General features: G+C 41.6%; 44 non-coding genes across 44 annotated transcripts; all 44 read left to right on the top strand.

Moving 5' to 3' along the window:
• Positions 1-460: 460 nt before the first annotated feature.
• AC3HAE_034578 (transfer RNA lysine (anticodon CUU)) lies at positions 461-533 on the top strand. The gene has a single exon. It is a non-coding gene; the product is annotated as a tRNA-Lys (tRNA).
• A 247-nt stretch (positions 534-780) lies between these two features.
• AC3HAE_034577 (transfer RNA threonine (anticodon AGU)) lies at positions 781-854 on the top strand. Its single transcript has one exon. It is a non-coding gene; the product is annotated as a tRNA-Thr (tRNA).
• A 573-nt stretch (positions 855-1427) lies between these two features.
• AC3HAE_034575 (transfer RNA lysine (anticodon CUU)) lies at positions 1428-1500 on the top strand. The gene has a single exon. It is a non-coding gene; the product is annotated as a tRNA-Lys (tRNA).
• Positions 1501-1747: 247 nt separating this feature from the next.
• AC3HAE_034574 (transfer RNA threonine (anticodon AGU)) lies at positions 1748-1821 on the top strand. The gene has a single exon. It is a non-coding gene; the product is annotated as a tRNA-Thr (tRNA).
• Positions 1822-2714: 893 nt separating this feature from the next.
• AC3HAE_034573 (transfer RNA threonine (anticodon AGU)) lies at positions 2715-2788 on the top strand. The gene has a single exon. It is a non-coding gene; the product is annotated as a tRNA-Thr (tRNA).
• Positions 2789-3361: 573 nt separating this feature from the next.
• Positions 3362-3434, top strand: AC3HAE_034572 (transfer RNA lysine (anticodon CUU)). Its single transcript has one exon. It is a non-coding gene; the product is annotated as a tRNA-Lys (tRNA).
• Positions 3435-3681: 247 nt separating this feature from the next.
• Positions 3682-3755, top strand: AC3HAE_034570 (transfer RNA threonine (anticodon AGU)). Its single transcript has one exon. It is a non-coding gene; the product is annotated as a tRNA-Thr (tRNA).
• A 573-nt stretch (positions 3756-4328) lies between these two features.
• AC3HAE_034569 (transfer RNA lysine (anticodon CUU)) lies at positions 4329-4401 on the top strand. Its single transcript has one exon. It is a non-coding gene; the product is annotated as a tRNA-Lys (tRNA).
• A 247-nt stretch (positions 4402-4648) lies between these two features.
• AC3HAE_034568 (transfer RNA threonine (anticodon AGU)) lies at positions 4649-4722 on the top strand. Its single transcript has one exon. It is a non-coding gene; the product is annotated as a tRNA-Thr (tRNA).
• A 573-nt stretch (positions 4723-5295) lies between these two features.
• Positions 5296-5368, top strand: AC3HAE_034567 (transfer RNA lysine (anticodon CUU)). Its single transcript has one exon. It is a non-coding gene; the product is annotated as a tRNA-Lys (tRNA).
• Positions 5369-5615: 247 nt separating this feature from the next.
• AC3HAE_034566 (transfer RNA threonine (anticodon AGU)) lies at positions 5616-5689 on the top strand. The gene has a single exon. It is a non-coding gene; the product is annotated as a tRNA-Thr (tRNA).
• A 573-nt stretch (positions 5690-6262) lies between these two features.
• AC3HAE_034565 (transfer RNA lysine (anticodon CUU)) lies at positions 6263-6335 on the top strand. The gene has a single exon. It is a non-coding gene; the product is annotated as a tRNA-Lys (tRNA).
• A 247-nt stretch (positions 6336-6582) lies between these two features.
• On the top strand, positions 6583-6656 carry AC3HAE_034563 (transfer RNA threonine (anticodon AGU)). Its single transcript has one exon. It is a non-coding gene; the product is annotated as a tRNA-Thr (tRNA).
• Positions 6657-7549: 893 nt separating this feature from the next.
• Positions 7550-7623, top strand: AC3HAE_034562 (transfer RNA threonine (anticodon AGU)). Its single transcript has one exon. It is a non-coding gene; the product is annotated as a tRNA-Thr (tRNA).
• A 573-nt stretch (positions 7624-8196) lies between these two features.
• AC3HAE_034561 (transfer RNA lysine (anticodon CUU)) lies at positions 8197-8269 on the top strand. Its single transcript has one exon. It is a non-coding gene; the product is annotated as a tRNA-Lys (tRNA).
• Positions 8270-8516: 247 nt separating this feature from the next.
• AC3HAE_034559 (transfer RNA threonine (anticodon AGU)) lies at positions 8517-8590 on the top strand. Its single transcript has one exon. It is a non-coding gene; the product is annotated as a tRNA-Thr (tRNA).
• A 573-nt stretch (positions 8591-9163) lies between these two features.
• Positions 9164-9236, top strand: AC3HAE_034558 (transfer RNA lysine (anticodon CUU)). The gene has a single exon. It is a non-coding gene; the product is annotated as a tRNA-Lys (tRNA).
• Positions 9237-9483: 247 nt separating this feature from the next.
• On the top strand, positions 9484-9557 carry AC3HAE_034556 (transfer RNA threonine (anticodon AGU)). Its single transcript has one exon. It is a non-coding gene; the product is annotated as a tRNA-Thr (tRNA).
• Positions 9558-10130: 573 nt separating this feature from the next.
• AC3HAE_034555 (transfer RNA lysine (anticodon CUU)) lies at positions 10131-10203 on the top strand. The gene has a single exon. It is a non-coding gene; the product is annotated as a tRNA-Lys (tRNA).
• A 247-nt stretch (positions 10204-10450) lies between these two features.
• On the top strand, positions 10451-10524 carry AC3HAE_034554 (transfer RNA threonine (anticodon AGU)). The gene has a single exon. It is a non-coding gene; the product is annotated as a tRNA-Thr (tRNA).
• Positions 10525-11417: 893 nt separating this feature from the next.
• Positions 11418-11491, top strand: AC3HAE_034553 (transfer RNA threonine (anticodon AGU)). The gene has a single exon. It is a non-coding gene; the product is annotated as a tRNA-Thr (tRNA).
• Positions 11492-12064: 573 nt separating this feature from the next.
• Positions 12065-12137, top strand: AC3HAE_034552 (transfer RNA lysine (anticodon CUU)). Its single transcript has one exon. It is a non-coding gene; the product is annotated as a tRNA-Lys (tRNA).
• Positions 12138-12384: 247 nt separating this feature from the next.
• On the top strand, positions 12385-12458 carry AC3HAE_034550 (transfer RNA threonine (anticodon AGU)). Its single transcript has one exon. It is a non-coding gene; the product is annotated as a tRNA-Thr (tRNA).
• Positions 12459-13031: 573 nt separating this feature from the next.
• Positions 13032-13104, top strand: AC3HAE_034548 (transfer RNA lysine (anticodon CUU)). The gene has a single exon. It is a non-coding gene; the product is annotated as a tRNA-Lys (tRNA).
• A 247-nt stretch (positions 13105-13351) lies between these two features.
• On the top strand, positions 13352-13425 carry AC3HAE_034547 (transfer RNA threonine (anticodon AGU)). The gene has a single exon. It is a non-coding gene; the product is annotated as a tRNA-Thr (tRNA).
• An 893-nt stretch (positions 13426-14318) lies between these two features.
• Positions 14319-14392, top strand: AC3HAE_034546 (transfer RNA threonine (anticodon AGU)). The gene has a single exon. It is a non-coding gene; the product is annotated as a tRNA-Thr (tRNA).
• An 893-nt stretch (positions 14393-15285) lies between these two features.
• Positions 15286-15359, top strand: AC3HAE_034545 (transfer RNA threonine (anticodon AGU)). Its single transcript has one exon. It is a non-coding gene; the product is annotated as a tRNA-Thr (tRNA).
• A 573-nt stretch (positions 15360-15932) lies between these two features.
• AC3HAE_034544 (transfer RNA lysine (anticodon CUU)) lies at positions 15933-16005 on the top strand. The gene has a single exon. It is a non-coding gene; the product is annotated as a tRNA-Lys (tRNA).
• A 247-nt stretch (positions 16006-16252) lies between these two features.
• On the top strand, positions 16253-16326 carry AC3HAE_034543 (transfer RNA threonine (anticodon AGU)). Its single transcript has one exon. It is a non-coding gene; the product is annotated as a tRNA-Thr (tRNA).
• A 573-nt stretch (positions 16327-16899) lies between these two features.
• AC3HAE_034542 (transfer RNA lysine (anticodon CUU)) lies at positions 16900-16972 on the top strand. The gene has a single exon. It is a non-coding gene; the product is annotated as a tRNA-Lys (tRNA).
• Positions 16973-17219: 247 nt separating this feature from the next.
• On the top strand, positions 17220-17293 carry AC3HAE_034541 (transfer RNA threonine (anticodon AGU)). Its single transcript has one exon. It is a non-coding gene; the product is annotated as a tRNA-Thr (tRNA).
• A 573-nt stretch (positions 17294-17866) lies between these two features.
• Positions 17867-17939, top strand: AC3HAE_034540 (transfer RNA lysine (anticodon CUU)). The gene has a single exon. It is a non-coding gene; the product is annotated as a tRNA-Lys (tRNA).
• A 247-nt stretch (positions 17940-18186) lies between these two features.
• On the top strand, positions 18187-18260 carry AC3HAE_034537 (transfer RNA threonine (anticodon AGU)). Its single transcript has one exon. It is a non-coding gene; the product is annotated as a tRNA-Thr (tRNA).
• An 894-nt stretch (positions 18261-19154) lies between these two features.
• Positions 19155-19228, top strand: AC3HAE_034536 (transfer RNA threonine (anticodon AGU)). Its single transcript has one exon. It is a non-coding gene; the product is annotated as a tRNA-Thr (tRNA).
• A 573-nt stretch (positions 19229-19801) lies between these two features.
• Positions 19802-19874, top strand: AC3HAE_034535 (transfer RNA lysine (anticodon CUU)). The gene has a single exon. It is a non-coding gene; the product is annotated as a tRNA-Lys (tRNA).
• Positions 19875-20121: 247 nt separating this feature from the next.
• Positions 20122-20195, top strand: AC3HAE_034534 (transfer RNA threonine (anticodon AGU)). Its single transcript has one exon. It is a non-coding gene; the product is annotated as a tRNA-Thr (tRNA).
• A 573-nt stretch (positions 20196-20768) lies between these two features.
• AC3HAE_034533 (transfer RNA lysine (anticodon CUU)) lies at positions 20769-20841 on the top strand. Its single transcript has one exon. It is a non-coding gene; the product is annotated as a tRNA-Lys (tRNA).
• A 247-nt stretch (positions 20842-21088) lies between these two features.
• Positions 21089-21162, top strand: AC3HAE_034532 (transfer RNA threonine (anticodon AGU)). Its single transcript has one exon. It is a non-coding gene; the product is annotated as a tRNA-Thr (tRNA).
• Positions 21163-22056: 894 nt separating this feature from the next.
• On the top strand, positions 22057-22130 carry AC3HAE_034531 (transfer RNA threonine (anticodon AGU)). The gene has a single exon. It is a non-coding gene; the product is annotated as a tRNA-Thr (tRNA).
• A 573-nt stretch (positions 22131-22703) lies between these two features.
• On the top strand, positions 22704-22776 carry AC3HAE_034530 (transfer RNA lysine (anticodon CUU)). Its single transcript has one exon. It is a non-coding gene; the product is annotated as a tRNA-Lys (tRNA).
• A 247-nt stretch (positions 22777-23023) lies between these two features.
• On the top strand, positions 23024-23097 carry AC3HAE_034529 (transfer RNA threonine (anticodon AGU)). Its single transcript has one exon. It is a non-coding gene; the product is annotated as a tRNA-Thr (tRNA).
• Positions 23098-23984: 887 nt separating this feature from the next.
• Positions 23985-24058, top strand: AC3HAE_034528 (transfer RNA threonine (anticodon AGU)). The gene has a single exon. It is a non-coding gene; the product is annotated as a tRNA-Thr (tRNA).
• A 573-nt stretch (positions 24059-24631) lies between these two features.
• AC3HAE_034525 (transfer RNA lysine (anticodon CUU)) lies at positions 24632-24704 on the top strand. Its single transcript has one exon. It is a non-coding gene; the product is annotated as a tRNA-Lys (tRNA).
• Positions 24705-24951: 247 nt separating this feature from the next.
• On the top strand, positions 24952-25025 carry AC3HAE_034524 (transfer RNA threonine (anticodon AGU)). Its single transcript has one exon. It is a non-coding gene; the product is annotated as a tRNA-Thr (tRNA).
• The last annotated feature ends 227 nt before the right edge of the window (positions 25026-25252 follow it).

Raw genomic sequence — 25252 nt, 5'->3', positions numbered from 1 at the left:
CTTTCCTTCAATGTCAACTATATGTGCACTAACCATAGCAATCTGGCGTTCACTCTTGGGTGGGCAGGGGAAAGCGTCATGCAATGTATCTATGCAATCTATACAGCTTTCTTTCACCTTATGCCATTACATAAATATCTTTTAGACATTGGTAAAAATCCCATGGGAGACCAGCAAGAAAATTGCTGGATTTGAAGGTTAGGGTTCCACAAGGTCAATGTGATATTTTGCAACATTGAATACATTTCTCATGCCCGGTTAGCTCAGTCAGTGCATGACTCTTCCATGTCTTTAGACATTGGCACAAGTATTTTGTCTTGATGTGTACAACCATAATTGTATACATTGTCTGTGGCAAAGCAAAGACGACCTCTTAAAGGGTTGATGGGACTAATGCTCATTGATTACTTTGTCTTGGCCAGTTTTGTTTGAAAATTGGCAGGGTCAATATTGTTAAAATGCCCGGTTAGCTCAGTCGGTAGAGCATGAGACTCTTAATCTCAGGGTCGTGGGTTCGAGCCCCACATTGGGCTGCTATGTCTTTAGACATCGGCGTAAGCATTCTGTGAAGATGACTGCAACCGTAATTGTATGCATTGTCTGTGGCAAAAGTAAGCTGCCCTCTTAAGGGGTTGCTGGGAGACCACCATAGGTGTTTTCCCACATCAAGCCTAAGATGCCCATAACTGTAAGTCTTATCACACAGCCACAGATAAGAACATATTGATACTGACTTTTTATTACAAGAATTTGGTAAAGTATTTTGATTCTGTCTAAAGTGGTGCTGTGGCTTAGTTGGTTAAAGTGCCTGTCTAGTAAAGAGGAGATCCTGGGTTCAAATCCCAGCAGTACCTTGCAGTCTGCAGTATAATTTGATACAAGCTTTTCTTGAGGCACCAAAAAACATCTCGTCTCATCAGCGTCTTTTGCTAGTGGTTGCAAACCTGCAAAGTATCTATACAATAGACTTTCCTTCGATGTCAACTATATGTGCACTAACCATAGCAATCTGGCGTTCACTCTTGGGTGGGCAGGGGAAAGCATCATGCAATGTATCTATGCAATCTATACAGCTTTCTTTCACCTTATGCCATTACATGAATGTGTTTTAGACATTGGTAAAAATCCCATGGGAGACCAGCAAGAAAATTGCTGGATTTGAAGGTTAGGGTTCCACAAGGTCAATGTGATATTTTGCAACATTGAATACATTTCTCATGCCCGGTTAGCTCAGTCAGTGCATGACTCTTCCATGTCTTTAGACATTGGCACAAGTATTTTGTCTTGATGTGTACAACCATAATTGTATACATTGTCTGTGGCAAAGCAAAGACGACCTCTTAAAGGGTTGATGGGACTGATGCTCATTGATTACTTTGTCTTGGCCAGTTTTGTTTGAAAATTGGCAGGGTCAATATGGTAAATATGCCCGGTTAGCTCAGTCGGTAGAGCATGAGACTCTTAATCTCAGGGTCGTGGGTTCGAGCCCCACATTGGGCTGCTATGTCTTTAGACATCGGCGTAAGCATTCTGTGAAGATGACTGCAACCGTAATTGTATTCATTGTCTGTGGCAAAAGTAAGCTGCCCTCTTAAGGGGTTGCTGGGAGACCACCATAGGTGTTTTCCCACATCAAGCCTAAGATGCCCATAACTGTAAGTCTTATCACACAGCCACAGATAGGAACATATTGATACTGACTTTTTATTACAAGAATTTGGTAAAGTATTTTGATTCTGTCTAAAGTGGTGCTGTGGCTTAGTTGGTTAAAGTGCCTGTCTAGTAAACAGGAGATCCTGGGTTCAAATCCCAGCAGTACCTTGCAGTCTGCAGTATAATTTGATACAAGCTTTTCTTGAGGCACCAAAAAACATCTCGTCTCATCAGCGTTTTTTGCTAGTGGTTGCAAACCTGCAAAGTATCTATACAATAGACTTTCCTTCAATGTCAACTATATGTGCACTAACCATAGCAATCTGGCGTTCACTCTTGGGTGGGCAGGGGAAAGCGTCATGCAATGTATCTATGCAATCTATACAGCTTTCTTTCACCTTATGCCATTACATAAATGTCTTTTAGACATTGGTAAAAATCCCATGGGAGACCAGCAAGAAAATTGCTGGATTTGAAGGTTAGGGTTCCACAAGGTCAATGTGATATTTTGCAACATTGAATACATTTCTCATGCCCGGTTAGCTCAGTCAGTGCATGACTCTTCCATGTCTTTAGACATTGGCACAAGTAATTTGTCTTGATGTGTACAACCATAATTGTATACATTGTCTGTGGCAAAGCAAAGACGACCTCTTAAAGGGTTGATGGGACTAATGCTCATTGATTACTTTGTCTTGGCCAGTTTTGTTTGAAAATTGGCAGGGTCAATATTGTTAAAATGCTCGGTTAGCTCAGTCGGTAGAGCATGAGACTCTTAATCTCAGGGTCGTGGGTTCGAGCCCCACATTGGGCTGCTATGTCTTTAGACATCGGCGTAAGCATTCTGTGAAGATGACTGCAACCGTAATTGTATGCATTGTCTGTGGCAAAAGTAAGCTGCCCTCTTAAGGGGTTGCTGGGAGACCACCATAGGTGTTTTCCCACATCAAGCCTAAGATGCCCATAACTGTAAGTCTTATCACACAGCCACAGATAAGAACATATTGATACTGACTTTTTATTACAAGAATTTGGTAAAGTATTTTGATTCTGTCTAAAGTGGTGCTGTGGCTTAGTTGGTTAAAGTGCCTGTCTAGTAAAGAGGAGATCCTGGGTTCAAATCCCAGCAGTACCTTGCAGTCTGCAGTATAATTTGATACAAGCTTTTCTTGAGGCACCAAAAAACATCTCGTCTCATCAGCGTCTTTTGCTAGTGGTTGCAAACCTGCAAAGTATCTATACAATAGACTTTCCTTCGATGTCAACTATATGTGCACTAACCATAGCAATCTGGCGTTCACTCTTGGGTGGGCAGGGGAAAGCATCATGCAATGTATCTATGCAATCTATACAGCTTTCTTTCACCTTATGCCATTACATGAATGTGTTTTAGACATTGGTAAAAATCCCATGGGAGACCAGCAAGAAAATTGCTGGATTTGAAGGTTAGGGTTCCACAAGGTCAATGTGATATTTTGCAACATTGAATACATTTCTCATGCCCGGTTAGCTCAGTCAGTGCATGACTCTTCCATGTCTTTAGACATTGGCACAAGTATTTTGTCTTGATGTGTACAACCATAATTGTATACATTGTCTGTGGCAAAGCAAAGACGACCTCTTAAAGGGTTGATGGGACTGATGCTCATTGATTACTTTGTCTTGGCCAGTTTTGTTTGAAAATTGGCAGGGTCAATAAGGTATATATGCCTGGTTAGCTCAGTCGGTAGAGCATGAGACTCTTAATCTCAGGGTCGTGGGTTCGAGCCCCACATTGGGCTGCTATGTCTTTAGACATCGGCGTAAGCATTCTGTGAAGATGACTGCAACCGTAATTGTATGCATTGTCTGTGGCAAAAGTAAGCTGCCCTCTTAAGGGGTTGCTGGGAGACCACCATAGGTGTTTTCCCACATCAAGCCTAAGATGCCCATAACTGTAAGTCTTATCACACAGCCACAGATAAGAACATATTGATACTGACTTTTTATTACAAGAATTTGGTAAAGTATTTTGATTCTGTCTAAAGTGGTGCTGTGGCTTAGTTGGTTAAAGTGCCTGTCTAGTAAACAGGAGATCCTGGGTTCAAATCCCAGCAGTACCTTGCAGTCTGCAGTATATTTTGATACAAGCTTTTCTTGAGGCACCAAAAAACATCTCGTCTCATCAGCGTCTTTTGCTAGTGGTTGCAAACCTGCAAAGTATCTATACAATAGACTTTCCTTCAATGTCAACTATATGTGCACTAACCATAGCAATCTGGCGTTCACTCTTGGGTGGGCAGGGGAAAGCGTCATGCAATGTATCTATGCAATCTATACAGCTTTCTTTCACCTTATGCCATTACATGAATGTGTTTTAGACATTGGTAAAAATCCCATGGGAGACCAGCAAGAAAATTGCTGGATTTGAAGGTTAGGGTTCCACAAGGTCAATGTGATATTTTGCAACATTGAATACATTTCTCATGCCCGGTTAGCTCAGTCAGTGCATGACTCTTCCATGTCTTTAGACATTGGCACAAGTATTTTGTCTTGATGTGTACAACCATAATTGTATTCATTGTCTGTGGCAAAGCAAAGACGACCTCTTAAAGGGTTGATGGGACTAATGCTCATTGATTACTTTGTCTTGGCCAGTTTTGTTTGAAAATTGGCAGGGTCAATAAGGCATATATGCCCGGTTAGCTCAGTCGGTAGAGCATGAGACTCTTAATCTCAGGGTCGTGGGTTCGAGCCCCACATTGGGCTGCAGTGTCTGTAGTCATTGGCGTAAGCAGTCTGTCAAGATGAGTGCAACTATAATTGTATATATAGTCTGTGGCAAAAGTAAGCTGTCCTCTTAAGGGGTTGCTGGGAGACCGCCATAGGTGTTTTCCCACATCAAGCCTAAGATGCCCATAACTGTAAGTCTTATCACACAGCCACAGATAAGAACATATTGATACTGACTTTTTATTACAAGAATTTGGTAAAGTATTTTGATTCTGTCTACAGTGGTGCTGTGGCATAGTTGGTTAAAGTGCCTGTCTAGTAAACAGGAGATCCTGGGTTCAAATCCCAGCAGTACCTTGCAGTCTGCAGTATAATTTGATACAAGCTTTTCTTGAGGCACCAAAAAACATCTCGTCTCATCAGCCTTTTTTGCTAGTGGTTGCAAACCTGCAAAGTATCTATACAATAGACTTTCCTTCAATGTCAACTATATGTGCACTAACCATAGCAATCTGGCGTTCACTCTTGGGTGGGCAGGGGAAAGCGTCATGCAATGTATCTATGCAATCTATACAGCTTTCTTTCACCTTATGCCATTACATAAATATCTTTTAGACATTGGTAAAAATCCCATGGGAGACCAGCAAGAAAATTGCTGGATTTGAAGGTTAGGGTTCCACAAGGTCAATGTGATATTTTGCAACATTGAATACATTTCTCATGCCCGGTTAGCTCAGTCAGTGCATGACTCTTCCATGTCTTTAGACATTGGCACAAGTATTTTGTCTTGATGTGTACAACCATAATTGTATACATTGTCTGTGGCAAAGCAAAGACGACCTCTTAAAGGGTTGATGGGACTAATGCTCATTGATTACTTTGTCTTGGCCAGTTTTGTTTGAAAATTGGCAGGGTCAATATTGTTAAAATGCCCGGTTAGCTCAGTCGGTAGAGCATGAGACTCTTAATCTCAGGGTCGTGGGTTCGAGCCCCACATTGGGCTGCTATGTCTTTAGACATCGGCGTAAGCATTCTGTGAAGATGACTGCAACCGTAATTGTATGCATTGTCTGTGGCAAAAGTAAGCTGCCCTCTTAAGGGGTTGCTGGGAGACCACCATAGGTGTTTTCCCACATCAAGCCTAAGATGCCCATAACTGTAAGTCTTATCACACAGCCACAGATAAGAACATATTGATACTGACTTTTTATTACAAGAATTTGGTAAAGTATTTTGATTCTGTCTAAAGTGGTGCTGTGGCTTAGTTGGTTAAAGTGCCTGTCTAGTAAAGAGGAGATCCTGGGTTCAAATCCCAGCAGTACCTTGCAGTCTGCAGTATAATTTGATACAAGCTTTTCTTGAGGCACCAAAAAACATCTCGTCTCATCAGCGTCTTTTGCTAGTGGTTGCAAACCTGCAAAGTATCTATACAATAGACTTTCCTTCGATGTCAACTATATGTGCACTAACCATAGCAATCTGGCGTTCACTCTTGGGTGGGCAGGGGAAAGCATCATGCAATGTATCTATGCAATCTATACAGCTTTCTTTCACCTTATGCCATTACATGAATGTGTTTTAGACATTGGTAAAAATCCCATGGGAGACCAGCAAGAAAATTGCTGGATTTGAAGGTTAGGGTTCCACAAGGTCAATGTGATATTTTGCAACATTGAATACATTTCTCATGCCCGGTTAGCTCAGTCAGTGCATGACTCTTCCATGTCTTTAGACATTGGCACAAGTATTTTGTCTTGATGTGTACAACCATAATTGTATACATTGTCTGTGGCAAAGCAAAGACGACCTCTTAAAGGGTTGATGGGACTGATGCTCATTGATTACTTTGTCTTGGCCAGTTTTGTTTGAAAATTGGCAGGGTCAATATGGTAAATATGCCCGGTTAGCTCAGTCGGTAGAGCATGAGACTCTTAATCTCAGGGTCGTGGGTTCGAGCCCCACATTGGGCTGCTATGTCTTTAGACATCGGCGTAAGCATTCTGTGAAGATGACTGCAACCGTAATTGTATGCATTGTCTGTGGCAAAAGTAAGCTGCCCTCTTAAGGGGTTGCTGGGAGACCACCATAGGTGTTTTCCCACATCAAGCCTAAAATGCCCATAACTGTAAGTCTTATCACACAGCCACAGATAGGAACATATTGATACTGACTTTTTATTACAAGAATTTGGTAAAGTATTTTGATTCTGTCTAAAGTGGTGCTGTGGCTTAGTTGGTTAAAGTGCCTGTCTAGTAAACAGGAGATCCTGGGTTCAAATCCCAGCAGTACCTTGCAGTCTGCAGTATAATTTGATACAAGCTTTTCTTGAGGCACCAAAAAACATCTCGTCTCATCAGCGTTTTTTGCTAGTGGTTGCAAACCTGCAAAGTATCTATACAATAGACTTTCCTTCAATGTCAACTATATGTGCACTAACCATAGCAATCTGGCGTTCACTCTTGGGTGGGCAGGGGAAAGCGTCATGCAATGTATCTATGCAATCTATACAGCTTTCTTTCACCTTATGCCATTACATAAATGTCTTTTAGACATTGGTAAAAATCCCATGGGAGACCAGCAAGAAAATTGCTGGATTTGAAGGTTAGGGTTCCACAAGGTCAATGTGATATTTTGCAACATTGAATACATTTCTCATGCCCGGTTAGCTCAGTCAGTGCATGACTCTTCCATGTCTTTAGACATTGGCACAAGTAATTTGTCTTGATGTGTACAACCATAATTGTATACATTGTCTGTGGCAAAGCAAAGACGACCTCTTAAAGGGTTGATGGGACTAATGCTCATTGATTACTTTGTCTTGGCCAGTTTTGTTTGAAAATTGGCAGGGTCAATATTGTTAAAATGCTCGGTTAGCTCAGTCGGTAGAGCATGAGACTCTTAATCTCAGGGTCGTGGGTTCGAGCCCCACATTGGGCTGCTATGTCTTTAGACATCGGCGTAAGCATTCTGTGAAGATGACTGCAACCGTAATTGTATGCATTGTCTGTGGCAAAAGTAAGCTGCCCTCTTAAGGGGTTGCTGGGAGACCACCATAGGTGTTTTCCCACATCAAGCCTAAGATGCCCATAACTGTAAGTCTTATCACACAGCCACAGATAAGAACATATTGATACTGACTTTTTATTACAAGAATTTGGTAAAGTATTTTGATTCTGTCTAAAGTGGTGCTGTGGCTTAGTTGGTTAAAGTGCCTGTCTAGTAAAGAGGAGATCCTGGGTTCAAATCCCAGCAGTACCTTGCAGTCTGCAGTATAATTTGATACAAGCTTTTCTTGAGGCACCAAAAAACATCTCGTCTCATCAGCGTCTTTTGCTAGTGGTTGCAAACCTGCAAAGTATCTATACAATAGACTTTCCTTCGATGTCAACTATATGTGCACTAACCATAGCAATCTGGCGTTCACTCTTGGGTGGGCAGGGGAAAGCATCATGCAATGTATCTATGCAATCTATACAGCTTTCTTTCACCTTATGCCATTACATGAATGTGTTTTAGACATTGGTAAAAATCCCATGGGAGACCAGCAAGAAAATTGCTGGATTTGAAGGTTAGGGTTCCACAAGGTCAATGTGATATTTTGCAACATTGAATACATTTCTCATGCCCGGTTAGCTCAGTCAGTGCATGACTCTTCCATGTCTTTAGACATTGGCACAAGTATTTTGTCTTGATGTGTACAACCATAATTGTATACATTGTCTGTGGCAAAGCAAAGACGACCTCTTAAAGGGTTGATGGGACTGATGCTCATTGATTACTTTGTCTTGGCCAGTTTTGTTTGAAAATTGGCAGGGTCAATAAGGTATATATGCCTGGTTAGCTCAGTCGGTAGAGCATGAGACTCTTAATCTCAGGGTCGTGGGTTCGAGCCCCACATTGGGCTGCTATGTCTTTAGACATCGGCGTAAGCATTCTGTGAAGATGACTGCAACCGTAATTGTATGCATTGTCTGTGGCAAAAGTAAGCTGCCCTCTTAAGGGGTTGCTGGGAGACCACCATAGGTGTTTTCCCACATCAAGCCTAAGATGCCCATAACTGTAAGTCTTATCACACAGCCACAGATAAGAACATATTGATACTGACTTTTTATTACAAGAATTTGGTAAAGTATTTTGATTCTGTCTAAAGTGGAGCTGTGGCTTAGTTGGTTAAAGTGCCTGTCTAGTAAACAGGAGATCCTGGGTTCAAATCCCAGCAGTACCTTGCAGTCTGCAGTATATTTTGATACAAGCTTTTCTTGAGGCACCAAAAAACATCTCGTCTCATCAGCGTCTTTTGCTAGTGGTTGCAAACCTGCAAAGTATCTATACAATAGACTTTCCTTCAATGTCAACTATATGTGCACTAACCATAGCAATCTGGCGTTCACTCTTGGGTGGGCAGGGGAAAGCGTCATGCAATGTATCTATGCAATCTATACAGCTTTCTTTCACCTTATGCCATTACATGAATGTGTTTTAGACATTGGTAAAAATCCCATGGGAGACCAGCAAGAAAATTGCTGGATTTGAAGGTTAGGGTTCCACAAGGTCAATGTGATATTTTGCAACATTGAATACATTTCTCATGCCCGGTTAGCTCAGTCAGTGCATGACTCTTCCATGTCTTTAGACATTGGCACAAGTATTTTGTCTTGATGTGTACAACCATAATTGTATTCATTGTCTGTGGCAAAGCAAAGACGACCTCTTAAAGGGTTGATGGGACTAATGCTCATTGATTACTTTGTCTTGGCCAGTTTTGTTTGAAAATTGGCAGGGTCAATAAGGCATATATGCCCGGTTAGCTCAGTCGGTAGAGCATGAGACTCTTAATCTCAGGGTCGTGGGTTCGAGCCCCACATTGGGCTGCAGTGTCTGTAGTCATTGGCGTAAGCAGTCTGTCAAGATGAGTGCAACTATAATTGTATATATAGTCTGTGGCAAAAGTAAGCTGTCCTCTTAAGGGGTTGCTGGGAGACCGCCATAGGTGTTTTCCCACATCAAGCCTAAGATGCCCATAACTGTAAGTCTTATCACACAGCCACAGATAAGAACATATTGATACTGACTTTTTATTACAAGAATTTGGTAAAGTATTTTGATTCTGTCTACAGTGGTGCTGTGGCTTAGTTGGTTAAAGTGCCTGTCTAGTAAACAGGAGATCCTGGGTTCAAATCCCAGCAGTACCTTGCAGTCTGCAGTATAATTTGATACAAGCTTTTCTTGAGGCACCAAAAAACATCTCGTCTCATCAGCCTTTTTTGCTAGTGGTTGCAAACCTGCAAAGTATCTATACAATAGACTTTCCTTCAATGTCAACTATATGTGCACTAACCATAGCAATCTGGCGTTCACTCTTGGGTGGGCAGGGGAAAGCGTCATGCAATGTATCTATGCAATCTATACAGCTTTCTTTCACCTTATGCCATTACATAAATATCTTTTAGACATTGGTAAAAATCCCATGGGAGACCAGCAAGAAAATTGCTGGATTTGAAGGTTAGGGTTCCACAAGGTCAATGTGATATTTTGCAACATTGAATACATTTCTCATGCCCGGTTAGCTCAGTCAGTGCATGACTCTTCCATGTCTTTAGACATTGGCACAAGTATTTTGTCTTGATGTGTACAACCATAATTGTATACATTGTCTGTGGCAAAGCAAAGACGACCTCTTAAAGGGTTGATGGGACTAATGCTCATTGATTACTTTGTCTTGGCCAGTTTTGTTTGAAAATTGGCAGGGTCAATATTGTTAAAATGCCCGGTTAGCTCAGTCGGTAGAGCATGAGACTCTTAATCTCAGGGTCGTGGGTTCGAGCCCCACATTGGGCTGCTATGTCTTTAGACATCGGCGTAAGCATTCTGTGAAGATGACTGCAACCGTAATTGTATGCATTGTCTGTGGCAAAAGTAAGCTGCCCTCTTAAGGGGTTGCTGGGAGACCACCATAGGTGTTTTCCCACATCAAGCCTAAGATGCCCATAACTGTAAGTCTTATCACACAGCCACAGATAAGAACATATTGATACTGACTTTTTATTACAAGAATTTGGTAAAGTATTTTGATTCTGTCTAAAGTGGTGCTGTGGCTTAGTTGGTTAAAGTGCCTGTCTAGTAAAGAGGAGATCCTGGGTTCAAATCCCAGCAGTACCTTGCAGTCTGCAGTATAATTTGATACAAGCTTTTCTTGAGGCACCAAAAAACATCTCGTCTCATCAGCGTCTTTTGCTAGTGGTTGCAAACCTGCAAAGTATCTATACAATAGACTTTCCTTCGATGTCAACTATATGTGCACTAACCATAGCAATCTGGCGTTCACTCTTGGGTGGGCAGGGGAAAGCATCATGCAATGTATCTATGCAATCTATACAGCTTTCTTTCACCTTATGCCATTACATGAATGTGTTTTAGACATTGGTAAAAATCCCATGGGAGACCAGCAAGAAAATTGCTGGATTTGAAGGTTAGGGTTCCACAAGGTCAATGTGATATTTTGCAACATTGAATACATTTCTCATGCCCGGTTAGCTCAGTCAGTGCATGACTCTTCCATGTCTTTAGACATTGGCACAAGTATTTTGTCTTGATGTGTACAACCATAATTGTATACATTGTCTGTGGCAAAGCAAAGACGACCTCTTAAAGGGTTGATGGGACTGATGCTCATTGATTACTTTGTCTTGGCCAGTTTTGTTTGAAAATTGGCAGGGTCAATAAAGCATATATGCCCGGTTAGCTCAGTCGGTAGAGCATGAGACTCTTAATCTCAGGGTCGTGGGTTCGAGCCCCACATTGGGGTGCAATGTCTGTAGTCATTGGCGTAAGCAGTCTGTCAAGATGAGTGCAACAATAATTGTATATATAGTCTGTGGCAAAAGTAAGCTGTCCTCTTAAGGGGTTGCTGGGAGACCGCCATAGGTGTTTTCCCACATCAAGCCTAAGATGCCCATAACTGTAAGTCTTATCACACAGCCACAGATAAGAACATATTGATACTGACTTTTTATTACAAGAATTTGGTAAAGTATTTTGATTCTGTCTACAGTGGTGCTGTGGCTTAGTTGGTTAAAGTGCCTGTCTAGTAAACAGGAGATCCTGGGTTCAAATCCCAGCAGTACCTTGCAGTCTGCAGTATAATTTGATACAAGCTTTTCTTGAGGCACCAAAAAACATCTCGTCTCATCAGCCTTTTTTGCTAGTGGTTGCAAACCTGCAAAGTATCTATACAATAGACTTTCCTTCAATGTCAACTATATGTGCACTAACCATAGCAATCTGGCGTTCACTCTTGGGTGGGCAGGGGAAAGCGTCATGCAATGTATCTATGCAATCTATACAGCTTTCTTTCACCTTATGCCATTACATAAATATCTTTTAGACATTGGTAAAAATCCCATGGGAGACCAGCAAGAAAATTGCTGGATTTGAAGGTTAGGGTTCCACAAGGTCAATGTGATATTTTGCAACATTGAATACATTTCTCATGCCCGGTTAGCTCAGTCAGTGCATGACTCTTCCATGTCTTTAGACATTGGCACAAGTATTTTGTCTTGATGTGTACAACCATAATTGTATACATTGTCTGTGGCAAAGCAAAGACGACCTCTTAAAGGGTTGATGGGACTAATGCTCATTGATTACTTTGTCTTGGCCAGTTTTGTTTGAAAATTGGCAGGGTCAATATTGTTAAAATGCCCGGTTAGCTCAGTCGGTAGAGTATGAGACTCTTAATCTCAGGGTCGTGGGTTCGAGCCCCACATTGGGCTGCTATGTCTTTAGACATCGGCGTAAGCATTCTGTGAAGATGACTGCAACCGTAATTGTATGCATTGTCTGTGGCAAAAGTAAGCTGCCCTCTTAAGGGGTTGCTGGGAGACCACCATAGGTGTTTTCCCACATCAAGCCTAAGATGCCCATAACTGTAAGTCTTATCACACAGCCACAGATAAGAACATATTGATACTGACTTTTTATTACAAGAATTTGGTAAAGTATTTTGATTCTGTCTAAAGTGGTGCTGTGGCTTAGTTGGTTAAAGTGCCTGTCTAGTAAAGAGGAGATCCTGGGTTCAAATCCCAGCAGTACCTTGCAGTCTGCAGTATAATTTGATACAAGCTTTTCTTGAGGCACCAAAAAACATCTCGTCTCATCAGCGTCTTTTGCTAGTGGTTGCAAACCTGCAAAGTATCTATACAATAGACTTTCCTTCGATGTCAACTATATGTGCACTAACCATAGCAATCTGGCGTTCACTCTTGGGTGGGCAGGGGAAAGCATCATGCAATGTATCTATGCAATCTATACAGCTTTCTTTCACCTTATGCCATTACATGAATGTGTTTTAGACATTGGTAAAAATCCCATGGGAGACCAGCAAGAAAATTGCTGGATTTGAAGGTTAGGGTTCCACAAGGTCAATGTGATATTTTGCAACATTGAATACATTTCTCATGCCCGGTTAGCTCAGTCAGTGCATGACTCTTCCATGTCTTTAGACATTGGCACAAGTATTTTGTCTTGATGTGTACAACCATAATTGTATACATTGTCTGTGGCAAAGCAAAGACGACCTCTTAAAGGGTTGATGGGACTGATGCTCATTGATTACTTTGTCTTGGCCAGTTTTGTTTGAAAATTGGCAGGGTCAATATGGTAAATATGCCCGGTTAGCTCAGTCGGTAGAGCATGAGACTCTTAATCTCAGGGTCGTGGGTTCGAGCCCCACATTGGGCTGCTATGTCTTTAGACATCGGCGTAAGCATTCTGTGAAGATGACTGCAACCGTAATTGTATGCATTGTCTGTGGCAAAAGTAAGCTGCCCTCTTAAGGGGTTGCTGGGAGACCACCATAGGTGTTTTCCCACATCAAGCCTAAGATGCCCATAACTGTAAGTCTTATCACACAGCCACAGATAGGAACATATTGATACTGACTTTTTATTACAAGAATTTGGTAAAGTATTTTGATTCTGTCTAAAGTGGTGCTGTGGCTTAGTTGGTTAAAGTGCCTGTCTAGTAAACAGGAGATCCTGGGTTCAAATCCCAGCAGTACCTTGCAGTCTGCAGTATAATTTGATACAAGCTTTTCTTGAGGCACCAAAAAACATCTCGTCTCATCAGCGTTTTTTGCTAGTGGTTGCAAACCTGCAAAGTATCTATACAATAGACTTTCCTTCAATGTCAACTATATGTGCACTAACCATAGCAATCTGGCGTTCACTCTTGGGTGGGCAGGGGAAAGCGTCATGCAATGTATCTATGCAATCTATACAGCTTTCTTTCACCTTATGCCATTACATAAATGTCTTTTAGACATTGGTAAAAATCCCATGGGAGACCAGCAAGAAAATTGCTGGATTTGAAGGTTAGGGTTCCACAAGGTCAATGTGATATTTTGCAACATTGAATACATTTCTCATGCCCGGTTAGCTCAGTCAGTGCATGACTCTTCCATGTCTTTAGACATTGGCACAAGTAATTTGTCTTGATGTGTACAACCATAATTGTATACATTGTCTGTGGCAAAGCAAAGACGACCTCTTAAAGGGTTGATGGGACTAATGCTCATTGATTACTTTGTCTTGGCCAGTTTTGTTTGAAAATTGGCAGGGTCAATATTGTTAAAATGCTCGGTTAGCTCAGTCGGTAGAGCATGAGACTCTTAATCTCAGGGTCGTGGGTTCGAGCCCCACATTGGGCTGCTATGTCTTTAGACATCGGCGTAAGCATTCTGTGAAGATGACTGCAACCGTAATTGTATGCATTGTCTGTGGCAAAAGTAAGCTGCCCTCTTAAGGGGTTGCTGGGAGACCACCATAGGTGTTTTCCCACATCAAGCCTAAGATGCCCATAACTGTAAGTCTTATCACACAGCCACAGATAAGAACATATTGATACTGACTTTTTATTACAAGAATTTGGTAAAGTATTTTGATTCTGTCTAAAGTGGTGCTGTGGCTTAGTTGGTTAAAGTGCCTGTCTAGTAAAGAGGAGATCCTGGGTTCAAATCCCAGCAGTACCTTGCAGTCTGCAGTATAATTTGATACAAGCTTTTCTTGAGGCACCAAAAAACATCTCGTCTCATCAGCGTCTTTTGCTAGTGGTTGCAAACCTGCAAAGTATCTATACAATAGACTTTCCTTCGATGTCAACTATATGTGCACTAACCATAGCAATCTGGCGTTCACTCTTGGGTGGGCAGGGGAAAGCATCATGCAATGTATCTATGCAATCTATACAGCTTTCTTTCACCTTATGCCATTACATGAATGTGTTTTAGACATTGGTAAAAATCCCATGGGAGACCAGCAAGAAAATTGCTGGATTTGAAGGTTAGGGTTCCACAAGGTCAATGTGATATTTTGCAACATTGAATACATTTCTCATGCCCGGTTAGCTCAGTCAGTGCATGACTCTTCCATGTCTTTAGACATTGGCACAAGTATTTTGTCTTGATGTGTACAACCATAATTGTATACATTGTCTGTGGCAAAGCAAAGACGACCTCTTAAAGGGTTGATGGGACTGATGCTCATTGATTACTTTGTCTTGGCCAGTTTTGTTTGAAAATTGGCAGGGTCAATAAGGTATATATGCCTGGTTAGCTCAGTCGGTAGAGCATGAGACTCTTAATCTCAGGGTCGTGGGATCGAGCCCCACATTGGGCTGCTATGTCTTTAGACATCGGCGTAAGCATTCTGTGAAGATGACTGCAACCGTAATTGTATGCATTGTCTGTGGCAAAAGTAAGCTGCCCTCTTAAGGGGTTGCTGGGAGACCACCATAGGTGTTTTCCCACATCAAGCCTAAGATGCCCATAACTGTAAGTCTTATCACACAGCCACAGATAAGAACATATTGATACTGACTTTTTATTACAAGAATTTGGTAAAGTATTTTGATTCTGTCTAAAGTGGTGCTGTGGCTTAGTTGGTTAAAGTGCCTGTCTAGTAAACAGGAGATCCTGGGTTCAAATCCCAGCAGTACCTTGCAGTCTGCAGTATATTTTGATACAAGCTTTTCTTGAGGCACCAAAAAACATCTCGTCTCATCAGCGTCTTTTGCTAGTGGTTGCAAACCTGCAAAGTATCTATACAATAGACTTTCCTTCAATGTCAACTATATGTGCACTAACCATAGCAATCTGGCGTTCACTCTTGGGTGGGCAGGGGAAAGCGTCATGCAATGTATCTATGCAATCTATACAGCTTTCTTTCACCTTATGCCATTACATGAATGTGTTTTAGACATTGGTAAAAATCCCATGGGAGACCAGCAAGAAAATTGCTGGATTTGAAGGTTAGGGTTCCACAAGGTCAATGTGATATTTTGCAACATTGAATACATTTCTCATGCCCGGTTAGCTCAGTCAGTGCATGACTCTTCCATGTCTTTAGACATTGGCACAAGTATTTTGTCTTGATGTGTACAACCATAATTGTATTCATTGTCTGTGGCAAAGCAAAGACGACCTCTTAAAGGGTTGATGGGACTAATGCTCATTGATTACTTTGTCTTGGCCAGTTTTGTTTGAAAATTGGCAGGGTCAATAAGGCATATATGCCCGGTTAGCTCAGTCGGTAGAGCATGAGACTCTTAATCTCAGGGTCGTGGGTTCGAGCCCCACATTGGGCTGCAATGTCTGTAGTCATTGGCGTAAGCAGTCTGTCAAGATGAGTGCAACTATAATTGTATATATAGTCTGTGGCAAAAGTAAGCTGTCCTCTTAAGGGGTTGCTGGGAGACCGCCATAGGTGTTTTCCCACATCAAGCCTAAGATGCCCATAACTGTAAGTCTTATCACACAGCCACAGATAAGAACATATTGATACTGACTTTTTATTACAAGAATTTGGTAAAGTATTTTGATTCTGTCTACAGTGGTGCTGTGGCTTAGTTGGTTAAAGTGCCTGTCTAGTAAACAGGAGATCCTGGGTTCAAATCCCAGCAGTACCTTGCAGTCTGCAGTATAATTTGATACAAGCTTTTCTTGAGGCACCAAAAAACATCTCGTCTCATCAGCCTTTTTTGCTAGTGGTTGCAAACCTGCAAAGTATCTATACAATAGACTTTCCTTCAATGTCAACTATATGTGCACTAACCATAGCAATCTGGCGTTCACTCTTGGGTGGGCAGGGGAAAGCGTCATGCAATGTATCTATGCAATCTATACAGCTTTCTTTCACCTTATGCCATTACATAAATATCTTTTAGACATTGGTAAAAATCCCATGGGAGACCAGCAAGAAAATTGCTGGATTTGAAGGTTAGGGTTCCACAAGGTCAATGTGATATTTTGCAACATTGAATACATTTCTCATGCCCGGTTAGCTCAGTCAGTGCATGACTCTTCCATGTCTTTAGACATTGGCACAAGTATTTTGTCTTGATGTGTACAACCATAATTGTATACATTGTCTGTGGCAAAGCAAAGACGACCTCTTAAAGGGTTGATGGGACTAATGCTCATTGATTACTTTGTCTTGGCCAGTTTTGTTTGAAAATTGGCAGGGTCAATATTGTTAAAATGCCCGGTTAGCTCAGTCGGTAGAGCATGAGACTCTTAATCTCAGGGTCGTGGGTTCGAGCCCCACATTGGGCTGCTATGTCTTTAGACATCGGCGTAAGCATTCTGTGAAGATGACTGCAACCGTAATTGTATGCATTGTCTGTGGCAAAAGTAAGCTGCCCTCTTAAGGGGTTGCTGGGAGACCACCATAGGTGTTTTCCCACATCAAGCCTAAGATGCCCATAACTGTAAGTCTTATCACACAGCCACAGATAAGAACATATTGATACTGACTTTTTATTACAAGAATTTGGTAAAGTATTTTGATTCTGTCTAAAGTGGTGCTGTGGCTTAGTTGGTTAAAGTGCCTGTCTAGTAAAGAGGAGATCCTGGGTTCAAATCCCAGCAGTACCTTGCAGTCTGCAGTATAATTTGATACAAGCTTTTCTTGAGGCACCAAAAAACATCTCGTCTCATCAGCGTCTTTTGCTAGTGGTTGCAAACCTGCAAAGTATCTATACAATAGACTTTCCTTCGATGTCAACTATATGTGCACTAACCATAGCAATCTGGCGTTCACTCTTGGGTGGGCAGGGGAAAGCATCATGCAATGTATCTATGCAATCTATACAGCTTTCTTTCACCTTATGCCATTACATGAATGTGTTTTAGACATTGGTAAAAATCCCATGGGAGACCAGCAAGAAAATTGCTGGATTTGAAGGTTAGGGTTCCACAAGGTCAATGTGATATTTTGCAACATTGAATACATTTCTCATGCCCGGTTAGCTCAGTCAGTGCATGACTCTTCCATGTCTTTAGACATTGGCACAAGTATTTTGTCTTGATGTGTACAACCATAATTGTATACATTGTCTGTGGCAAAGCAAAGACGACCTCTTAAAGGGTTGATGGGACTGATGCTCATTGATTACTTTGTCTTGGCCAGTTTTGTTTGAAAATTGGCAGGGTCAATATGGTAAATATGCCCGGTTAGCTCAGTCGGTAGAGCATGAGACTCTTAATCTCAGGGTCGTGGGTTCGAGCCCCACATTGGGCTGCTATGTCTTTAGACATCGGCGTAAGCATTCTGTGAAGATGACTGCAACCGTAATTGTATGCATTGTCTGTGGCAAAAGTAAGCTGCCCTCTTAAGGGGTTGCTGGGAGACCACCACAGGTATTTTCCCACATCAAGCCTAAGATGCCCATAACTGTAAGTCTTATCACACAGCCACAGATAAGAACATATTGATACTGACTTTTTATTACAAGAATTTGGTAAAGTATTTTGATTCTGTCTATAGTGGTGCTGTGGATTAGTTGGTTAAAGTGCCTGTCTAGTAAACAGGAGATCCTGGGTTCAAATCCCAGCAGTACCTTGCAGTCTGCAGTATAATTTGATACAAGCATTTCTTGAGGCACCAAAAAACATCTCGTCTCATCAGCGTTTTTTTGCTAGTGGTGGCAAACCTGCAAAGTATCTATACAATAGACTTTCCTTCAATGTCAACTATATGTGCACTAACCATAGCAATCTGGCGTTCACTCTTGGGTGGGCAGGGGAAAGCGTCATGCAATGTATCTATGCAATCTATACAGCTTTCTTTCACCTTATGCCATTACATAAATGTCTTTTAGACATTGGTAAAAATCCCATGGGAGACCAGCAAGAAAATTGCTGGATTTGAAGGTTAGGGTTCCACAAGGTCAATGTGATATTTTGCAACATTGAATACATTTCTCATGCCCGGTTAGCTCAGTCAGTGCATGACTCTTCCATGTCTTTAGACATTGGCACAAGTATTTTGTCTTGATGTGTACAACCATAATTGTATACATTGTCTGTGGCAAAGCAAAGACGACCTCTTAAAGGGTTGATGGGACTAATGCTCATTGATTACTTTGTCTTGGCCAGTTTTGTTTGAAAATTGGCAGGGTCAATATTGTTAAAATGCCCGGTTAGCTCAGTCGGTAGAGCATGAGACTCTTAATCTCAGGGTCGTGGGTTCGAGCCCCACATTTGGCTGCAATGTCTGTAGTCATTGGCGTAAGCAGTCTGTCAAGATGAGTGCAACTATAATTGTATATATAGTCTGTGGCAAAAGTAAGCTGTCCTCTTAAGGGGTTGCTGGGAGACCGCCATAGGTGTTTTCCCACATCAAGCCTAAGATGCCCATAACTGTAAGTCTTATCACACAGCCACAGATAAGAACATATTGATACTGACTTTTTATTACAAGAATTTGGTAAAGTATTTTGATTCTGTCTACAGTGGTGCTGTGGCTTAGTTGGTTAAAGTGCCTGTCTAGTAAACAGGAGATCCTGGGTTCAAATCCCAGCAGTACCTTGCAGTCTGCAGTATAATTTGATACAAGCTTTTCTTGAGGCACCAAAAAACATCTCGTCTCATCAGCCTTTTTTGCTAGTGGTTGCAAACCTGCAAAGTATCTATACAATAGACTTTCCTTCAATGTCAACTATATGTGCACTAACCATAGCAATCTGGCGTTCACTCTTGGGTGGGCAGGGGAAAGCGTCATGCAATGTATCTATGCAATCTATACAGCTTTCTTTCACCTTATGCCATTACATAAATATCTTTTAGACATTGGTAAAAATCCCATGGGAGACCAGCAAGAAAATTGCTGGATTTGAAGGTTAGGGTTCCACAAGGTCAATGTGATATTTTGCAACATTGAATACATTTCTCATGCCCGGTTAGCTCAGTCAGTGCATGACTCTTCCATGTCTTTAGACATTGGCACAAGTATTTTGTCTTGATGTGTACAACCATAATTGTATACATTGTCTGTGGCAAAGCAAAGACGACCTCTTAAAGGGTTGATGGGACTAATGCTCATTGATTACTTTGTCTTGGCCAGTTTTGTTTGAAAATTGGCAGGGTCAATATTGTTAAAATGCCCGGTTAGCTCAGTCGGTAGAGCATGAGACTCTTAATCTCAGGGTCGTGGGTTCGAGCCCCACATTGGGCTGCTATGTCTTTAGACATCGGCGTAAGCATTCTGTGAAGATGACTGCAACCGTAATTGTATGCATTGTCTGTGGCAAAAGTAAGCTGCCCTCTTAAGGGGTTGCTGGGAGACCACCATAGGTGTTTTCCCACATCAAGCCTAAGATGCCCATAACTGTAAGTCTTATCACACAGCCACAGATAAGAACATATTGATACTGACTTTTTATTACAAGAATTTGGTAAAGTATTTTGATTCTGTCTAAAGTGGTGCTGTGGCTTAGTTGGTTAAAGTGCCTGTCTAGTAAAGAGGAGATCCTGGGTTCAAATCCCAGCAGTACCTTGCAGTCTGCAGTATAATTTGATACAAGCTTTTCTTGAGGCACCAAAAAACATCTCGTCTCATCAGCGTCTTTTGCTAGTGGTTGCAAACCTGCAAAGTATCTATACAATAGACTTTCCTTCGATGTCAACTATATGTGCACTAACCATAGCAATCTGGCGTTCACTCTTGGGTGGGCAGGGGAAAGCATCATGCAATGTATCTATGCAATCTATACAGCTTTCTTTCACCTTATGCCATTACATGAATGTGTTTTAGACATTGGTAAAAATCCCATGGGAGACCAGCAAGAAAATTGCTGGATTTGAAGGTTAGGGTTCCACAAGGTCAATGTGATATTTTGCAACATTGAATACATTTCTCATGCCCGGTTAGCTCAGTCAGTGCATGACTCTTCCATGTCTTTAGACATTGGCACAAGTATTTTGTCTTGATGTGTACAACCATAATTGTATACATTGTCTGTGGCAAAGCAAAGACGACCTCTTAAAGGGTTGATGGGACTGATGCTCATTGATTACTTTGTCTTGGCCAGTTTTGTTTGAAAATTGGCAGGGTCAATATGGTAAATATGCCCGGTTAGCTCAGTCGGTAGAGCATGAGACTCTTAATCTCAGGGTCGTGGGTTCGAGCCCCACATTGGGCTGCTATGTCTTTAGACATCGGCGTAAGCATTCTGTGAAGATGACTGCAACCGTAATTGTATGCATTGTCTGTGGCAAAAGTAAGCTGCCCTCTTAAGGGGTTGCTGGGAGACCACCACAGGTATTTTCCCACATCAAGCCTAAGATGCCCATAACTGTAAGTCTTATCACACAGCCACAGATAAGAACATATTGATACTGACTTTTTATTACAAGAATTTGGTAAAGTATTTTGATTCTGTCTATAGTGGTGCTGTGGATTAGTTGGTTAAAGTGCCTGTCTAGTAAACAGGAGATCCTGGGTTCAAATCCCAGCAGTACCTTGCAGTCTGCAGTATAATTTGATACAAGCATTTCTTGAGGCACCAAAAAACATCTCGTCTCATCAGCGTTTTTTTGCTAGTGGTGGCAAACCTGCAAAGTATCTATACAATAGACTTTCCTTCAATGTCAACTATATGTGCACTAACCATAGCAATCTGGCGTTCACTCTTGGGTGGGCAGGGGAAAGCGTCATGCAATGTATCTATGCAATCTATACAGCTTTCTTTCACCTTATGCCATTACATAAATGTCTTTTAGACATTGGTAAAAATCCCATGGGAGACCAGCAAGAAAATTGCTGGATTTGAAGGTTAGGGTTCCACAAGGTCAATGTGATATTTTGCAACATTGAATACATTTCTCATGCCCGGTTAGCTCAGTCAGTGCATGACTCTTCCATGTCTTTAGACATTGGCACAAGTATTTTGTCTTGATGTGTACAACCATAATTGTATACATTGTCTGTGGCAAAGCAAAGACGACCTCTTAAAGGGTTGATGGGACTAATGCTCATTGATTACTTTGTCTTGGCCAGTTTTGTTTGAAAATTGGCAGGGTCAATATTGTTAAAATGCCCGGTTAGCTCAGTCGGTAGAGCATGAGACTCTTAATCTCAGGGTCGTGGGTTCGAGCCCCACATTTGGCTGCAATGTCTGTAGTCATTGGCGTAAGCAGTCTGTCAAGATGAGTGCAACTATAATTGTATATATAGTCTGTGGCAAAAGTAAGCTGTCCTCTTAAGGGGTTGCTGGGAGACCGCCATAGGTGTTTTCCCACATCAAGCCTAAGATGCCCATAACTGTAAGTCTTATCACACAGCCACAGATAAGAACATATTGATACTGACTTTTTATTACAAGAATTTGGTAAAGTATTTTGATTCTGTCTACAGTGGTGCTGTGGCTTAGTTGGTTAAAGTGCCTGTCTAGTAAACAGGAGATCCTGGGTTCAAATCCCAGCAGTACCTTGCAGTCTGCAGTATAATTTGATACAAGCTTTTCTTGAGGCACCAAAAAACATCTCGTCTCATCAGCGTCTTTTGCTAGTGGTTGCAAACCTGCAAAGTATCTATACAATAGACTTTCCTTCGATGTCAACTATATGTGCACTAACCATAGCAATCTGGCGTTCACTCTTGGGTGGGCAGGGGAAAGCATCATGCAATGTATCTATGCAATCTATACAGCTTTCTTTCACCTTATGCCATTACATGAATGTGTTTTAGACATTGGTAAAAATCCCATGGGAGACCAGCAAGAAAATTGCTGGATTTGAAGGTTAGGGTTCCACAAGGTCAATGTGATATTTTGCAACATTGAATACATTTCTCATGCCCGGTTAGCTCAGTCAGTGCATGACTCTTCCATGTCTTTAGACATTGGCACAAGTATTTTGTCTTGATGTGTACAACCATAATTGTATACATTGTCTGTGGCAAAGCAAAGACGACCTCTTAAAGGGTTGATGGGACTGATGCTCATTGATTACTTTGTCTTGGCCAGTTTTGTTTGAAAATTGGCAGGGTCAATATGGTAAATATGCCCGGTTAGCTCAGTCGGTAGAGCATGAGACTCTTAATCTCAGGGTCGTGGGTTCGAGCCCCACATTGGGCTGCTATGTCTTTAGACATCGGCGTAAGCATTCTGTGAAGATGACTGCAACCGTAATTGTATGCATTGTCTGTGGCAAAAGTAAGCTGCCCTCTTAAGGGGTTGCTGGGAGACCACCATAGGTGTTTTCCCACATCAAGCCTAAGATGCCCATAACTGTAAGTCTTATCACACAGCCACAGATAGGAACATATTGATACTGACTTTTTATTACAAGAATTTGGTAAAGTATTTTGATTCTGTCTAAAGTGGTGCTGTGGCTTAGTTGGTTAAAGTGCCTGTCTAGTAAACAGGAGATCCTGGGTTCAAATCACAGCAGTACCTTGCAGTCTGCAGTATAATTTGATACAAGCTTTTCTTGAGGCACCAAAAAACATCTCGTCTCATCAGCGTTTTTTGCTAGTGGTTGCAAACCTGCAAAGTATCTATACAATAGACTTTCCTTCAATGTCAACTATATGTGCACTAACCATAGCAATCTGGCGTTCACTCTTGGGTGGGCAGGGGAAAGCGTCATGCAATGTATCTATGCAATCTATACAGCTTTCTTTCACCTTATGCCATTACATAAATGTCTTTTAGACATTGGTAAAAATCCCATGGGAGACCAGCAAGAAAATTGCTGGATTTGAAGGTTAGGGTTCCACAAGGTCAATGTGATATTTTGCAACATTGAATACATTTCTCATGCCCGGTTAGCTCAGTCAGTGCATGACTCTTCCATGTCTTTAGACATTGGCACAAGTAATTTGTCTTGATGTGTACAACCATAATTGTATACATTGTCTGTGGCAAAGCAAAGACGACCTCTTAAAGGGTTGATGGGACTAATGCTCATTGATTACTTTGTCTTGGCCAGTTTTGTTTGAAAATTGGCAGGGTCAATATTGTTAAAATGCTCGGTTAGCTCAGTCGGTAGAGCATGAGACTCTTAATCTCAGGGTCGTGGGTTCGAGCCCCACATTGGGCTGCTATGTCTTTAGACATCGGCGTAAGCATTCTGTGAAGATGACTGTAATTGTATGCATTGTCTGTGGCAAAAGTAAGCTGCCCTCTTAAGGGGTTGCTGGGAGACCACCATAGGTGTTTTCCCACATCAAGCCTAAGATGCCCATAACTGTAAGTCTTATCACACAGCCACAGATAAGAACATATTGATACTGACTTTTTATTACAAGAATTTGGTAAAGTATTTTGATTCTGTCTAAAGTGGTGCTGTGGCTTAGTTGGTTAAAGTGCCTGTCTAGTAAACAGGAGATCCTGGGTTCAAATCCCAGCAGTACCTTGCAGTCTGCAGTATATTTTGATACAAGCTTTTCTTGAGGCACCAAAAAACATCTCGTCTCATCAGCGTCTTTTGCTAGTGGTTGCAAACCTGCAAAGTATCTATACAATAGACTTTCCTTCAATGTCAACTATATGTGCACTAACCATAGCAATCTGGCGTTCACTCTTGGGTGGGCAGGGGAAAGCGTCATGCAATGTATCTATGCAATCTATACAGCTTTCTTTCACCTTATGCCATTACATGAATGTGTTTTAGACATTGGTAAAAATCCCATGGGAGACCAGCAAGAAAATTGCTGGATTTGAAGGTTAGGGTTCCACAAGGTCAATGTGATATTTTGCAACATTGAATACATTTCTCATGCCCGGTTAGCTCAGTCAGTGCATGACTCTTCCATGTCTTTAGACATTGGCACAAGTATTTTGTCTTGATGTGTACAACCATAATTGTATACATTGTCTGTGGCAAAGCAAAGACGACCTCTTAAAGGGTTGATGGGACTGATGCTCATTGATTACTTTGTCTTGGCCAGTTTTGTTTGAAAATTGGCAGGGTCAATAAGGTATATATGCCTGGTTAGCTCAGTCGGTAGAGCATGAGACTCTTAATCTCAGGGTCGTGGGTTCGAGCCCCACATTGGGCTGCTATGTCTTTAGACATCGGCGTAAGCATTCTGTGAAGATGACTGCAACCGTAATTGTATGCATTGTCTGTGGCAAAAGTAAGCTGCCCTCTTAAGGGGTTGCTGGGAGACCACCATAGGTGTTTTCCCACATCAAGCCTAAGATGCCCATAACTGTAAGTCTTATCACACAGCCACAGATAAGAACATATTGATACTGACTTTTTATTACAAGAATTTGGTAAAGTATTTTGATTCTGTCTAAAGTGGTGCTGTGGCTTAGTTGGTTAAAGTGCCTGTCTAGTAAACAGGAGATCCTGGGTTCAAATCCCAGCAGTACCTTGCAGTCTGCAGTATAATTTGATACAAGCATTTCTTGAGGCACCAAAAAACATCTCGTCTCATCAGCGTTTTTTTGCTAGTGGTGGCAAACCTGCAAAGTATCTATACAATAGACTTTCCTTCAATGTCAACTATATGTGCACTAACCATAGCAATCTGGCGTTCACTCTTGGGTGGGCAGGGGAAAGCGTCATGCAATGTATCTATGCAATCTATACAGCTTTCTT

This window comes from Micromesistius poutassou, assembly GCF_964030765.1.
Source record: "Micromesistius poutassou genome assembly, chromosome: 19".
Taxonomy (NCBI): domain Eukaryota; kingdom Metazoa; phylum Chordata; class Actinopteri; order Gadiformes; family Gadidae; genus Micromesistius; species Micromesistius poutassou.
This window is presented reverse-complemented; position numbering and strand designations above follow the sequence as displayed.